Raw genomic sequence first — 17,727 nt, 5'->3', positions numbered from 1 at the left:
AGGGCTGTACTGGCATAAGGATGGACATATAGATCAATAGATTAAAATTGAAATACCAAATTTTAAAATGGGCAAAAATCCAAATAAACATTATTCCAGACAGACATAAAAATGGCTAATGAGTACGTGAAAATATGCTCAAAAGCTTTAGTCATCTAGGAAATGCAAGTCAAAACCACAATAAGATACTATTTTATACCCACTGTTGTTGTTGTTAGTTGCTATTGAGTCAGCTCTGACTCATGACAACCTTAGGTATAGCAAAAGGAAACATTGCCTGATTCTGCACCATCTTTATAACCCTCAAAATGTTTGAGTCCATTGTTGCTATTGTGTCAAACCATCTTATTGAGGGTTTCCGTTCTTTTTATTGACCCTCTAATTTTCCAGTCATGATGTCCTTTTCTAGCAACTGATTTTTTCCTGATGACATTTCCAAATTAAGCAAAACAAAGCCTCACCATTCTCACTTCTAAGCATTCTGGTGGTATTGCTTCTAAGAATGATGTGTTTGTTCTTCTGGTAGTCCACAGTATATTCAATATTCTTTACCAACACCACAATTCTAATTCATCAACTCTTCTGTGTTACTTTTTCATTGTACAGCTTTCACATGTATATGAGGCAATCGAAATGATCATGGCTTGGGTCATGTGCATCTTAGTTATCAAAGTGGCATCTTTCCATATAAAACTTTAAAGAGGCATTTGCAGCAGATTTGCCCGATGCAATAACTTCACGTGATTTCTTGAGTGCTGCTTCCACGGACGTTGATTTTTGAACCAAGTATAATGAAATCATTAACAACTTCAGTTTCTTCTTCGTTTTTCATGATGGTTTTTATTGGTCCAGTTGTGAGGATTTTTGTTTTTGTCACTTTCAAGTGTAATCCATATTGAAGGCTGCAGTATTTGATCTTCATCAGTAAGTGATTTAAGTCGTCTTCACTTTCAGCAAGCAAGGTTGTGTCATCTGCATATTGAAGGCTGTTAATGAGTCTTCCTCTAATCCAGTTGTCATGTTATTCTTCATATAGACCAGCTTCTCAGCTTATTTGTTCAGCATACAGATTAAGTAAGGTGAAAGGATACAGCTCTGGTGCACACCTTTCCAGTTTTAAACTGTACAGAATCTCTTTGTTCTGTTCAAACTAATGCCTCTTGATGTATGTACAAGTTCCACATGAACACGTTTAAGTGATCTGTAATTCCCATTTTTCGTAAAGTTATCCATAATTTGTTATGATTCACACAGATATCTCCGCTTAGCTGATAGAACACAGATAAACATCTTTCTGGTATTCTCTGCTTTTGGCCAAGAATCATCTGATATCAGCAATGATATCACGTCCTCTTCTGAACCTGGCATGAACATATGACGTATGTGTAGAAGCACAGCTGCAGTCATTTTTTTAAATTATCTTTGGCAAAATTTTGCAAGCATATGGTATTAATAATATTGTTTAATAATTTCTCAATTTTGCTTGATTCCCCTTTCTTTGGAATGGAAACAAATATGAATCTCTTTCATTTTGCTGTCCAGGAAGCTGTCTTGTGTTTTTCTTGACATAGATGAATAAGGACCTCCATCCCTTTGTTGAAGCATCTCAATTGATATTCCGTCAATTCCTGGAACCTTTTTTTCACCAATGCTTGCAGTGCAACTTCAACTTCTTCCTTCAGTACAAGTGGTTCTTGATCATATGCAACCTCCTGAAATGGTTGGACATTCACCAACTCTTTTTGGTACAGTAAAAAGTACAGTGACTGTATAAATTCCTTCCATCTTTTATTTATTTATTTTTATGCTTCCTATGCCATTCAATTTTTACCCATAGAACCCTTCAGTAATGCAACTCAAGGCTTGAATCTTCTTGAATTTTCAGTTCTTTAGGCTTGGGAAATGCCGACTTGTTCTTCCCTATTGGTTTCCTAACTCCAGGTCTTTGCATGTTTCTTCATAATACTTGACCTTGTTTTCTTGAGCCTCCCTGTGAAATCTTCTGTTTAGCTCTTTTACTTCATCATTTATTCCATTTGCTTTAGATGTTTGGAAACCCTGGTGGCATAGTGGTTAAGTGCTACACCTGCTAACCAAAAGGTGGGCAGTTCGAATCCACCAGGTGCTCCTTGGAAATTCTACAGGGCAGTTCTACTCTATCCTGTAGGGTTGCTATGAGTCAGAATTGACTTGACGGGAGTGGGTTTGGTTTTGGGTGGGTTTAGATGTTCTGCATTTAAGAATAAGTTTCAGAGTCTCTTTTGACATCCATTTTGGTCTCTTACTTCTTTCCTATATTTTTAATGACCTTTTCCTTTCTTCACATGTGATATACTTGATTTTTTTCTACAACTCTTCTGATCTCTGGCCATTAGTGTTCAGTACATCAAATCTATTATTGAGATAGTCTCTAACTTCAGGTAGGGTGTATCTCAGGACTTATGTTGGCTCTTGTGGACTTGCTTTGGTTTTCTTCTATTTCAGCTTGAACTTGTGCATGAGCAATTGATGGTCTGTTCCACAGTTGACCCTTGGTTTTGTCTTGACTAATGATATTGAGCTTTTCCATCTTTCCTTTCCACAGATGTAGCCAACTTGATTCCTGTGTAATCCATCCAGTGAGGTCCACATATATAATCTTCAATAGCGGAGTTGAAAAAAAAAAAAACTATTTCTGATGACCAACTCTTTGGTCTTGTTGAATTCTACCATGTGATCTCTGGCATCATTTCCATCATCAGGGCTGTATTTTCCAACTACTGATCCTTTCTTCTTTGTTCCCAACTGTGCATTCCAATCACTAGTAATTATCAATGTGTCTTGATTGCGTGTATGATCAATTTTAGATTGCAGCTGGTCATAAAAATCTTCAATCTCTGTGGCATAAATGGTTGGTGTGTAAATGTGAATAATAATTGTATTAACTGATCTTTCTTGTATGCATATGGGTATTTACCTATCACTGACAGCATTGTACTTTAGGATGAATCTCAAAAAAATTTTTTTTTAATCATACACTCAACACTACTAGGATGACTGTAATAAAAAAGACAAATAACAAGTTTTGGTGAGGATGTGGAGAAATTGAAACCCACATACACTGCTGGTGAGAATGTGAAATGGTACAGCCACTTTGAAAAATCTCTGGCAGTTCCTGAAAAGGTTAAAAATGGAGTTAGCATATGATCTAGAAATTCCATATATATTTTTAGTTGATATGTATATATATATATATATAAACATGCATGTATATATAAACAAAAACAATAGAAAACTTTTGTTCATGCAAAATAGCTGTACACAAATATTCATAGCAGCATTATTCATAACAGCCAAAAAGTAGAAACCAAAATGTTCATCAACTGATAAATGGATAAATAAATGTATTATGTCCACACAGTAGAATAGTATTTTGCCATAAAAAGAAGTGAATTCAGATCAAAACTACAAAAAGATATCACTTCACACCCGCTAGCATGGCTCCAATAAAAACAAAACTGGAAAACAACAGATGTTGGTGAGGATGTGAAGAAATAGGAGCCCTAATCCAGGGTTTGGTGGGATTTGTAAAATGGAGCACCCACTGTGGAAAACATTGTAGCCATTCCTCAAAAATGTAAACATAGAATTACCAAATGATCTAGCAATTCAGCTTCTAGGTATATATCCAGAAGTCTTGAAAGCTGGGACTCAGGTATTTGTACAGTAATGTTCATTGCAGCATTTTTTCATGATAGACAAAAAATTGAAATGACTCATGTCCATCAACAAATGAATGGATAAATAAATTATGATATATATATACAAAACCAAACCATTGTCATTGAGTCCATTCTGACTCATAGTGACCCCATAGGACAGAGTAGAACTGCCCCATATGGTTTCCAAGGAGCACTTGGTGGGTTCGAACTGTCAACCTTTTGGTTAGCAGCCATAGCTCTTAACAACTATACCACCAGGGTTTCCATATGCACATAGCATGGAATATTATTGAGTCATAAAGAAAAATGAAGTCCTGATACATGCTACAACATGGGTGAATCTTGAAAACAGTGTGTTGAGTAAAATAAAAAAAAAAAAAACCCAGTGCTGTCGATTCTGACTCATAGCGACCCTATAGGTGAGTAAAATAAGTCAGTCACAAAAGGACAAATATTATATAGTCCTACTTATATGAACTTTACTATTCTGATCTCAGTACAATCAGCAACCACCCTTAATTCTGGCCACAGATTATTCTTTCCTTCTTTCTTTTCTTCTTTCTTCCTTTCTTTCTTCTGTCTCTTTCTTTTTATCTCTTTCTTTCTTGGTGAAGTGAACTCATGAAAATATCCTCTTTATTGACAGATCATCAATGCACTAAAATGTATGCTTTATCCAGCATTCAGTTCCATTGCAGGGAGAGCTTTCTAGAGTTGTCCACTTTTCTATATTAAATATTTCTGTATTTTTTGGCAAACATGCAAAAGCTAGCACACTAAGTTCTTCAAAGTGGCAATATATATATAAGTAATTTTTAAAACAAGAGAAAAATACTATACATATCATCCTTTGATGGGTATAAATAGTCTCAAAATATTTGAATAAATGGTTAGTCCATTGCAAAGCTATAATTTCAAGTTAGGAATTTCTTTTTTGTTTGTTTTTAACTGTAAAAAAGTTTATTGATTTCTTTTCTAAAAATCAATGTTATTGAATGAAGACGCGAAATTAAGTTATGCTTCATATCACCTTGAAATTTTATTTGGGGAGAGGTACTTTTTTTTACTAAGTGCTCAAAGTTTAAAAATTATTTATAAGGTATGCAACTTTAAAGAAAAATATTATTTCTAACCCAAAAATAATGGAGGATTTTGAAGAAAAACAATGTACTATTTTTTTTATTGGATATTTCTGAAGCAACTCCAATGTAGATTATGATTACAGTAATACTGACATGAGGATAATCAAATGATTAAGCTGCTAAAAAGATTCAAATGATTTCCCTGCAGAAGATAATTAAAGATGTACAGATTTCAAACGGGGGAAATAATTGGTTTGTTTTTGACATGGATACTTTATGTTGTTCTATTTACAGTTTTTTCATGTGATGAATCATATATTTAATTTACAGCATTATAGCATTGTCTTTCACATAATTTTGCCTCATATTACAACATTTCACACGGAAACGATTTAAAATTTCTGGGGCAATTTTTCATTTTCCAAGTCATGTATCTATATTTGTTATTTATATTATTTTTATTTTTACTAAAATCATATAAAACAATTTTTTTTGTTTTATATAGAAACAATAAATTTGTTACTCTGAATAAGTACACTATTATTGATATGACTGTATCAGGAAAACAAAAACCACTCCTGGTATTTAAACAGAAATAATTGGTTTCTAAGGTGCTACGAAATGTAACAGAGCAAAAGAATGACGTTGGGGTGGGCGATAGGCCTGAGAATCAAAAAGGAAGAATGGATAACACCAGAGATCAAAAGATGCTGACTATCCTGGACTGGATCCTGCCATGGCTGTTGCAGTTGGTTCTGGATCTACTGAAGGGGTACTGCTTTGCCCGGACTAAAAACCAAACACATTGCCATCGAGTCCATTCTAACTCACAGTGACCATAAAAGACAGAGTATAACTACACCATAGGGTTCCCAAGGTTGTAAGTCTTTACAAGAGCTAACTGTCACATTGTTCTCCTGCAAAGCGGGTGCTGGTTAACAGCAGAGCACTTACCCACTTTGCCACCAGTGCTCAAACTGTTTTCCCGGTATCTTCTGGCAATAAGAGTGATTAACAGGAGATCAGAAGTCAGGAAGAAGAGAGGAACTTCATGATTCCAGATCTCAAAATGTGGCAGTTTCTGGCAGTTGTTGGCGCTTTCTTTCTGTAGCAGCAGCAAGGGTGGAAACACCTAAGATCTAAAGTCTAAGATGTTGCCAGTTCTCAAGTGGTAATTGTGCTACATGCCATCGAGTCGGATCCTACTCAGCGACACTACATACAACAGAATGAAACACTGCCGGTCCTGTGCCATCCTCCCAATCCTTGTTATGCATGAGCCCATTGTTGTAGCCACTGTGTCAATCCATCTTATTGAAGGTTTTCCTCTTTTTTGCTGACCTTCTACTTTATCAAGCATGACGTCCTTCTCCAGGCACTGGTCCCTCCTGAGTTTTTTTTATAACATGTCCAAAATACGTGAGATGAAGTCTTGCCATCCTTGCTTCTAAGGAAACTTCTGACTGTACCTCTTCCAAGACAGATTTGTTCATTCTTTTGGCAGTCCATGATGTACTCAATATTCTTCACCAACACCATGATTCAAAGGTGTCAATTCTTCTTTGGTCTTCCTTATTCATTTTCCAGCTTTTGTATGCATATGAGTGATTGAAAACATCATAGCCTGGGTCAGACACACTTTAGTCATCAGTGTGATATCTTTGACTTTTGACACCTTAAAGGGGTCTTCTGTAACAGATTTGCCCAATGCAATGCATTCTCTGATTTTTTTGACTGCTTCTTCCATGGGTGTTGATTGTGGGCCAGGTAAAATGAAATCCTCGACAACTTCAATCTTTTCTCCGTTTATCATGATGTTGCTTATTGGTCCAGTTGTGAGGATTTTTGTTTTCCTTATGTTAAGATGTAATCCATACTGAAGGTTGTGGTCTTTGACCTTCATTAGTAAGTGCTTCAAGACCTTTTCACTTTCAGCAAGGAAGATTGTGTCATTTTCATCATGCAGGTTGTTAATGAGTCTTCCTCCAAACTTGGTGCCTCATTTTTCTTCATATAGTCCAGCTTCTCACAGTATTTGCTCAGCATACAGATTGAATAGGTATGGTTAAAGAATACAACCCTGACACACACCTTTCCTGATTTTAAACCACGTAGTATCCCCTTATTCTGTCTAAACAACTGCCTCTTGATCTGTGTACAATTTCCTCATGAGCACAATTAAGTGATCTGGAATTCCCATTCTTCACAATGTCATCCATAATTTGTTATGATCTACACAGTCCAATGCCTTTGCATAGTTAACAAAACATAGGTGAACATCTTTCTGGTATTCTTTTTTCAGCCAGGATCCATCTGACATCAGCAATATATCCCTGGTTTCACTTTCTCTTCTGAATCCAGCTTGAATTTCTGGAAGTTCCCAGCTGATGTACTCCTGCAGCCACTTTTCAATGGTCTTCTGCAAAATTTTACTTCCACGTGATATTAATGATGTTGTACGATACATTCTGCATTAGGTTGGATCACCTTTCTTGGGAATAGGCATAAATATGGATCTCTTCCAGTCGGTTAGCCAGGTAGCTTTCTTTCAAATTTCTTGGCATGGGTGAGTGAGCACTTCCAGTGCTGAATCCTTTTGCTGAAAGATCTCAATTGGAATTCTGTCATTCCTAGAGTCTTGTTTTTTGCCAATGCCTTCAGTGCAGCTTGGACTTCTTCCTTCAGTACCATCATTTCCTGATTATATGTTACCTCCTGATATGATTGAATGCTGACCAATTCTTTTCGGTATACTGACATTGTGCATTCCTCCCATCCTCTTTTGATGCTTCCTGTGTCATTTAATATTCTCCCATTAGAATCCTTCAATATTGCAATCGAGGCTTGATTTTTTTTCTTCATTTCTTTCAGCTTGAGAAATGCTGCGCATGTTCTTCCCTTTTGGTTTTCTAACTCCAAGTCTTCACTCATGTCATTATAATACTTCAGTTTGTCTTCTCCAGCTGCCTTTTGAAATCTTCTGTTCAACTCTCGTACTTCATCATTTCCTCCATTTGCTTTAGCTACTTGACTTTCAAGAGTAAGTTTCAGAGTCCCTTCTGACAGCCATTTTGGTCTTTGCTTTCCTGTCTTTTGAATGACCTCTTGTTTTCTCCATATATAATATCCTTGATGTCATTTCTCAACTAGTCTGGTCTTCAGTCATTAAAGTTCAACACATCAAATCTATTCTTGAGATGATCTCTAAATTCATGCAGGATATACTCAAGATCATGCTTTGGCCCTTGTTGACCTGTTCTAATTTTCTTCAGCTTCAACTTGAACTTGCATATGAGCAATTGATTACCTTTTTCACAGTCAGACCCTGGCCTTGTTCTGACTGATGGTATTGAGATTTTCTACCATCTTTTCCATAGATGTAGTAGATTTGATTTCTGTGTATTCCATCTGGTGTGGTCCTTGTGTATAGTCGCCATTTATGTTGTTGAAAAAAAGTTATTTGCAGTGAAGTAGTCATTGCAAAACTCTACCATGTGATCTCCGGTGTCATTTCTGTCACCAAGTCCATATTTTCCAACTACCCCTTCCAGCTACCAATTCTTCTTTGCTTCCAGTCTTAGCATTCCAATCACCAGTAATTATCAATTATCTCCAAAGACCATAGTGGACCTTCCTCCAAGACTCCCACTACTGACATTGTCAAAACTACGGCTGAAGTTCAATTCAATATCTTGGGCAAGTAGTATGCACTTACAAAAGAGAATCTAGGAAATCCCTGGAGAATTTGGGACAGTTTTGAACTCACTAAATTAACTTCATCACACAGCATGTTAGAGACTAAAGGCTCCCGGAACAATCAGAACCCGTGTGAAACCTATTTTAATTGGTTTTTGAAAGCTTCCAAGAGACAAAGTGATAGATTTGCCCCACTGCAAGACACTGTGTTTAGACAAGCAAAGCAAATTAAAGAACTGCAGTGCCAAACCTTTACTTAAGCTATTGCCTCCTCTCTTTCTCCCATTTCTCCTCGGATGCTGCTTCTCTTTTTCCCTATTTGCCCTCCCATTCTGACAATGGTTTTGCCAGAACTAGCCTATTTCTCAAGAGAAAAGATAGAATGAGAAAAGATGGAGGCTGAGCCAGTAACTAAGGCTAAACCAGTAATTGAAATGCCTTTGAAAATAATATATCCAAAGTCAGGAGGAGGACCTCCTTAGGTTGTTTTTGTCCCCTGGGCTAAAGCAGAACTTCACACCATTGCTAAAGAATTTCCCAGTCTTCTCAAAGATCTTCAAAAGCATCATCTGGAGTTTAAGGTTTTGGCTGAAACTTATGAACCTGGACCAGCATATTTATATAATCTATTGCACATGTTACTGGGACCTGGGGGGGTGCTCAAAGATGGAAAGAATAAGCTAAATGGAAAAGAACCTGAGAAATCATTATCTAACCAAGCTAATGTTCCAGGTCTATTATTACTAACTCAGACTGAAGCTATTATTGCTAATCTAATTGATTGTTTCCCAAAGATTTTCCCCCAAGATAAATTGGGCTAAGGTTCAAGCTTGCAAGCAGGACAAAGATAAAAATGTTTAATACTGTAAGGATCATTTAACTAATTTTTTATGGACTATTTGGGATTAGATTTTGAAGACATTGGAGCCAAGAGCACTTTTAATATCATTTTTGTTGGTGGTCTCCACCCCAAACTGGCTGATTTAGTTAAATGGCATCAGTTAAATTGGGAAAATATTTAAACTTCAGAATTCACTACCTTGGCTTATAAATTAGCCCAAATCATAGAACAAGGAATCAGAGCAAAAGATTAAAACCCAGCAGAAGAAATGAATGGCATTACAGTTACAGCAATTTCAATCTCCAGGTTATAATAAAGGATTCAAATCCCAGTGTAGGAATAGTCCCAGGGTTCCACAAACAGGAGTTCTTGGCATTTATTACAAAAACCCAGGACACTTCAAGAAAATTGAAGAACAAACTTGGTCTTTTGCCATCAACACCACTGAAGCCTGGATGAAGGAGTTCTGGGGATACATAAGAGCTTTATCCAGTAGTAGCTCTCAATTCACAAAGAGAAACCACACTACAAATTAAAGGAGAACTATGTAGATTCTTTATTGATACAGGGACTACTCTTTTTTGATATTAACCCTACAAGTTTTCAAAAACCTCTAACCTAGAGTAAAAAAAAAAAAAAAAAAAAAAAAAACTCTGAAGTACCAGGGGTTTCAAATTATGAACAAACTTCTCATCAACTCCTGTTAATTTGTTAGGTAGGGATTTCTTATCAAAGTGAAATTGTCCTTTGCAATGTATTGAACAAGGAGAGATACTTCAAGGGATACCCGATGTTTCCGAATCTGAGGTAAAAGAACTCACAGCTGATGAAGCCACCCTATGTTTCTTCCAGGGGCTTACCATGTCCTTCCAGGAAGATGTCGTTATGACAACCTCTGCTCCTGACTGCCATCTCTGTGATGCCAGAAACACTGTGGGTTATATGCTCCAGTGATGTTAGTTGGGTCCAATATACTGAGCCCATTAAAATTCAAATAGATGGTTCTAAACCACTGCCTAAAATTCCCCAATACCCTTTGAAACAAGAGGTCAAGACTTCTTAGTGAAAGGGCTTATTATCCCTTGCTTTAGCCCTTGTAATACTACTATATTTCCTGTGAGGAAACCAGGGAACCAGGAATAGCATTTTGTGTAGAACATACTAATCACATACTAATCACATTGTTTTTCCAGTTTCCTGTGGTTCTTAAGCCTCATTTTCTCCTCTCTAATATTCCCCCTGAGACACCTGACTTCACTGTAGTAAACCTTTGCAGTGCTTTTTTAGTGTCCCAGTGCATCTTGAAAGTCAACGATTATTTGCTTTCAACTGGGGTGATCAACACCTGCACAGTGATGACCCATCAGTATACTGAAAGTCCAAAACATTTTCCCCAAGTTTTACATGTTGATTAACAGTATTTATAATTTGCCTGTGATTCCACCTTGCTTCAATATGTGGATGACTTTTTAATTTGTTCTAAGATATTAGAAACTTGTTTACAAGACAGTGTCTTGTTTTTGCAACTTTTGGCCACCAGAGGTCGCAAACCAAAGAAAGATTAATTTCAATTATCAAAAACCAAAAAAACCAAAATGGCTGTCATCCAGTCGATTCCGAATCATAGTGACCCTATAGGACAGAGTAGAACTGCCCCCATAGAGTTTCCAAGGAGCGCCTGGCGGATTTGAACTGCCAACAATTAGCACTAGTGGTAAATTATTTGGGGCACAATATCTCTGCACAGGGAGCTTCATTAGATCCAAAATAAAGAATGCCATTTTGGCTTTTCCTATTCCAGCTATCAAGAAACAGTTAAGAGATTTTTAGGTCTCTGTGGCTATTGCTGCACATGGATTCCTAATTTTTCATTAGTAACTGAACTTTTATAACAGTTTTTAAAGGAGGTTGCACCCGACCTATTGCAATTGTTGGAGGAAGGCGTTCATGCTGTTTCAGAACTAAAAGAGTCCCTACTTAATACTCCAGCTTTGGGTTTCTCAAACTATAATCTTGATTTTCCCCTGTCTGTCCTTGAAATAGCTAGAAACACTTTAAGGGTCCTAACACAGGCTCACACAGGTCAATAATGGCCTGTAGGATGTGCAGCTGGACCCAGCGGCCAGGAGATACCCCCTCCCCACCTCAGGGCAGTTGCAAAAACGGCCCAATTTGTAAAAGCCACAGTAGATATTGCACTTAGAAAATTTTTAGATGTGTATGTTCCCCATGCTGCTGTTGATATTTTAAATTCCACATTAACTCAGTATCTCTCAGCTAGTAGAATAACCTCTTAGGAAGTTCTCTTTCTGGCTGAATCTAACATTCAACTGCATAGAGTGAATTATTTGAACTCAGTCACATTTTTACCTCTACGCATCGACATGGATACCTTCTCTCATGACTGCCTTTATTTAACAAACTACTTACTCTGCCCCCGACAGTACTTGTAGGAAGCCCCCTCCTTAATGCTGATTCAGTCCTTTTTGTAAATGGGTCATATTTAAAACCACATACTTCTAGGTCTCATTACCAGGAAGGCTATGTTGTCACTATGTTCCCTGAAGTTTTGGGGAGTGATGCCCTTCCTGAAGTTACTCCTGCTCAGCAAGTTGAATTGATTGCACTCACTAGGGCTTGCAAGCTGGTTCTGGAGTTAGTAACCATTTATACAGATTATAGATATGGATTCTGGATAGTTCAGGGTTTGGGGATGTTATGGAAATAAAGGAGCCCTGGTGGCACAGTGGTTAAGAGCTATGGCTGCCAACCAGAAGGATGGCAGTTTCAATCACAGGCCACTCCTTGGAAACCCTGTGGGGCAGTTCTGCTCTGTCCCATAGGGTCGCTATTAGTCAGAATGGACTAGATGGCAGTGGGTTATGGAAACAAATGGGGCTTCTGACATCCTCTGGAACCCAGAGTCAGAATGGCCCCTTCGTGGCGGACCTCCTGGAAGCTCTCTTGCTCCCTCCGGAAACTGTAGTAATCAAAATCCAGGCACACCAACCTAAAGAATTTTCCCAGACTGAAGAAATTAAAGGGAATATTTCAGCTGACAGTCACTGGACAGGCTGCTTCTCAATTATCTCCTGTTTGTGAAAGCCTCAGTCATTATCAGGACATAAAGAAAAGCATAAGGGAAATAAAATTAGGGACTTCTTCCAATTTTTCAAAGTCTAATTTCTCAATAAAGATAAAACAAATAAATTTGGGATTGGCAAAACTTAACCCAAACATTCTCGATCTTTCTAGTTTGCCTGATTTCTTTGGTATCCTTAGTAAGTATCAGCAGCTGGCCTCTGAGGGAGGGATTAAGTACTGGGCATGTAATGAATGTTATCAGGATCCCACTATATGCTGGAGGATTGATCCTGGGGACAGACCTGTTTTGCCTACCTGCCTTTATGTCCATTTGCTCCTAGCCTGTCTAACTGAGATACCCAAAATGCCTGGTGACAATTTCATTGATTTTTTTGAAATGACATTTTTTGGGAAACTTTGGGCCACAGCCAACCACATATCAACTTTTAGCTCCATGGCTTCCAACAGTACAAGAACCTTTATGATGCTGAGCACTGCTGGCTCAGACCTTTGTAACCCTTCCTACTGACATTGCCCCAACAACCCCTATGTTCATAATAAATTTCACTTTTGTTGCAACAGCCCTCCAGATATGATCATCAGCTTACTACCTGAAGATCCTAGACAAAAAGCTGCTGTTTGGTATGACTTAGCTAGTCATAAGAATAAGGCCCCTGATGATGAGGAGGAAAATGGAAAAAGGAGGGTTGTAAAATAAATAAGGGTTCTTTCCTTTGGGAAGGGCCAGATTCAAAACCAGTAATCCCCAAGGACTCCCACATTCCTTTGGTCATTATCTTTCATAGGAAAAATCATTGGGGAAAGGATAAGACACTGCAAATTTTATGTAAATATTTTTGGGACATTTTTGGAAGGCTGCAGATCAAGTAGTGAGGCACTGTTATGTTTATTTTGAGTCTAACCCTGGTAAAACCTACCAACCTTCTCCAGGAAGACACCCCTGCCAATTGGACCTATGCTCAAATGGCAGATGGATTTTATTCAACTAACTCCCTCCAATGGTTACTTTGTTTTAGTTATGATTAGCAGATATTCACATTGAGTGGTTGCTTTTCCCTGTTGCCAAGCCACGGTGACTTTTGTGGCTAATAAAATTACTGGTAAATTTCATTCCCACCTGGGGAGTTCCAGCCTTCCTTTGCAGCCAAGGAGTGGCTGGTGGATTCAAACTGCCAACCTTTTGGTTAGCTTTTGACTTTACTTGATAAGTAATAACTCCTATATGTAGAATATTTCCCATATTTTGGTGGCTCCATTGTCCTTACCACCCCGTTCTATGGACTTGTGGAATGCATCAATGGTATTGTAAAGAATCAATTGGCAAAACTTTCATTTTCAATGAGTCTGACCTGGCAGCAGACCCTGCCTATAGTTTTAATGAACCTGAGAGTCACCTCTTTTTGCCCTCATAAATTGACCCCTTATGAGATAATTACAGGCCAGCCAATGAATTTACCCTATTTACCAGAGGCTGCTGATTCAAATTTAATCTAAATATTGCCAGGTCTCAGTTCATTTTGCCAAGGAGCATGCCAAACTCAAGTAAGTATTTGATAGTCAAGGCATTAAATGGCCTACAATATGTCCACTTATGCTTGATAACTATGTTTCTTGGAGGAGACACCAATTAAAGATTCATTTGAGCCTTGTTGGATGGTTCCATACCTAGTCCTCCTAACTAATCATTGGGCTGCCAAATTACTGGGAGTTAAGGCATGGATCCAATGATCTCAACTGAAAAGGCCACCTCACTTGATTGGATTAGTCAACCCACAGAAGGGCTCAAGGTGAAATTCACTAAGTGCTCAAATACAAAGTAGATGACCACAAGAGTGGATAGCTTGCCCCAGGCCACAGAACTAGAATGTGCAAATGGCTGTGTTATACTGCTATCCGTCTAGCTTTAGCTATTCTGTACCTGTTGTATACTTTAATAAATTTTTTTTGGGGGGGTAAACATTTGGAGCTTTTTTGGACTTAGTAATTATAGGTGCAGTTATTTTTTCTGGATGCTTGTGGTATTATTCTTTTTGGGATTAGTGTTCTAATCATGATTCCTACTACTGTTTTAATCCCTTTATTGTTTCTTTTTCCTATTGCTTGGCAAGAAAATGTTTTTATCAAAGTAACTCAATCAGTAGCCAGTGCTAGCAATTTAACCAAATGCTGAATATGTCACTCCTGTCCTTGGTTTACACAAGATCATACTGATTCTTTCACTGGGCCAGTATTAGGCTATATATCCGCATCTAATTTTACTACTGATTTTGAAAAAACATTTAAACAAGCTATTAGTGTCAAGTTATGGCTACCTACACAATTATCCAGTTACCCACCACTCCCTGTTTCAACTTTACATGTGCTTGGTTAGAATGTTTTCTTCTATCCACACTATGCAATCTTTTTATTAATGGTGCTTGATATTATTCCACAGTAGTAGATAGTTTTTTTTTTAAAAAATAAAGTCTCTCAGTTCTTCCTACGTCACTATAACTATGCTCTATTCTGGGGTACCCTAGAATTTGGAGAATTATCCATTTGTGATGACTCACTAACTGTAAATTAGTTTTAAAGGGCCAATCAGTCCATTCCATTTCTTAATATTAAAACTGGAGCAAGCATGTTATATGCCCCATCAAGATATGTCTTGTTTTGTGGAGAATCAGATTATTTAAGGAAAAAGTTCAATGATTCACATTATACTTGGGCTTTGCCATGTTCAGATTGTTGGAATATGTTAGGCCAATGTACCTTAGGGACCCTAGGGAGTTCCCATGTGTATCCAATCATAAAATGACAGCTTAATATGAAACAAAGAAACCCACTGCTGTTGAGTTGAATTCCAACTCATAGAGACACTATAGGGCAGAGTAGAACTGCCCCACAGAGTTTCCAAGGATGTAAATCCTTATGGAAACAGACTGCCACATCTTTCTCCCATGGAACAGCTGGTGGGTTCCAACAGCCGACTTTGTGTTTGGCAGAAAAGCACCTACCTAGAACTCCCCAGAAACCAAGATACAGCAGTCCCTGATCATGGAGAAAAAGGGGCTTAATGTGAAAAACTGGAAAGGCATAAATTACAAAGTTTGAACTGCCACCTGGGAGCAGCATATTGCCAAAGCCATACAGAAGACAACATGCCCATAAGTGTGATCAAAGGATGTTCTTTAAAATCCTTGATCAAAAGGAGGGAATAATGTGGGATATAAAATCAAAAGAGACGTCTAGCCTAAAGTAAAATGGCTGAACTAAAGCTAAGGCTTAGTATAATCTTTCACACAGACTCAAACCCTGTTGCATAGGGACCAAACTTGTCATTAAGGAAATGTTTTTCTTTGTGGTCAGGTTAAGAATGTGGATACTACATGTCCTGAGGTCTGTAACCAAACCATATTGAAACTCTTTGTGTTAGATCCCCCAGGAGGTCTTATGCTCTGAACAAGGTAATGTTTGATAACTTGCTCCTGACAACATCCATCATGCCATCATTTTGTGACAGACACAAGACCCTCTCTGTGACCACATACCATGCAATTGTGTCTTTTAGCCAATCAATGTGTTCCAGCTGTAATAATACAACCAATAATGCTAAAAATCAAGCTTTGCTTTGTCTCATCTTTGATTGACCTCAATCGTTGTAAACTAATCAGACTACTATGTTTTGCAGTTTCTCCTGTGGCACTGTAACTGTATGTGATTTGCACCACTTTCCTTGGATCCGTGAGCTTCAGCCTTTGAGGTTTTCATGATCTCAACTCAAAGGACATACTGGTTTCAGTAAATCTCTTTGGTTTTACTTTGAAAGAATTGAAGAGCATTTTCAGTAAACAACCCAGTGAGTTGGACACATAGATGTTTCATTTTATTCTTTCTATTTTATAGGTAGGAAAACTGAGGCACAGAACGAATTCTTAACCTGCTGAAGGTCATTGAGCTTATTAGTGTGAAGATAGAACTAGCACCCAGTTTTTCCAACCCACGTTCACTATTCATTTACCTATCTATGTCAGGAGATCTGTGCTGAAAGAACATCTCTTTACTGAAAACATTATTTTATTCAGAAACAAATTATTCATATAGATTAATTCTAAAATCCTCCCAGTTCTGGAATATTTAGGAGGAGTTGGATGAAAGTTTGTAATTTTAGCACTTACAAAATCTGTTGATTTTCCACTGCATTTAAGCTTTTGACTGGCCCAAACATAACACCTTCAGAGAATGAAACCAAAAACCAAACCCGTTGCCATTGAGTAGATTCTGACTCATGGGCAACCCTATAGGACAGAGTAGATCTGCCCCATAAGGTTTCCAAGGAGTGGCTCATGGATTCAAATTGCCAACCTTTCGGTTAGCAGCCATGGCTCTTAACCACTTTGCCACCAAAATTACAGGAAAGTGAAAACTAACTCTGCTATTAAGGTGCTAATCCATATGTAAGAAGTCTTTTGTTCTGTTTTTTTTTTTCTAATTTTTTTATCTTAAGTAAAAAAATAAATACAGAATTGAAATAAAATAGCTCAAGTAAAGTCACCAAGATTGCTTCTCTAGGTAGAGTGAACTGAAGATATCACAAAGCACATGAATACTGAAAGCTCACCAAGCTCAATATAGCTCTCAAAAAAGCAATTTTTGCTGATATCAACTTTTCCCTTGAGATCATTGAACACGAGCTAAGCAAATGAATAACTCCACAGATTAATTATATGATATAGATGTAGACATCACAATAGCTATAATTAGTCATACTAGTGTGAATCACTCCCTAATATTTTCAGGTGAAATACCATGTTTTCTCATTTTAAAGGTCTAGTTGTGAATTTAAGTGTCATAGATTGGTACAATAAAGAAAGGCAAACTTGAATATCAATGAAAACAGAAAAATAAATATTTTAAAACTTTCAGACATCCTTGTGTTGGAGAAAAGTTATAAGTAACAATATCTATTCCCAACCCAGAAATCCTGTCCACGATAAATAGAAGAGAAAGAAAATTTTAATTATTGAACAGAGATTATTAGAATATGATACATCACAAACAATCCGCTAAAGAGATGGCAAAGACAGAAAACTTAACCATTATGTAGTAAGGGGATACAATCATTACATTCATGTTTTAAAGACAACTGTTAATTTTTCTAATCCTTCTGGCCCAAAGACAAGGCAGGGCCATGTGAGTTTATGCTAATCTCCTTCCAGGAAAAACAGGAAGGTATAGGAGAAGTTTTTTTTGTTTGGTATAGGAGGAGTACCTGAAATTACATTTACATACATTTTAGAAAGACAAAGAATTTACAATTACA

The sequence above is a fragment of the Loxodonta africana genome, chromosome X (genome assembly GCF_030014295.1).
Source record: "Loxodonta africana isolate mLoxAfr1 chromosome X, mLoxAfr1.hap2, whole genome shotgun sequence".
NCBI classification, from domain to species: Eukaryota; Metazoa; Chordata; class Mammalia; order Proboscidea; family Elephantidae; genus Loxodonta; species Loxodonta africana.
This window is presented reverse-complemented; position numbering follows the sequence as displayed.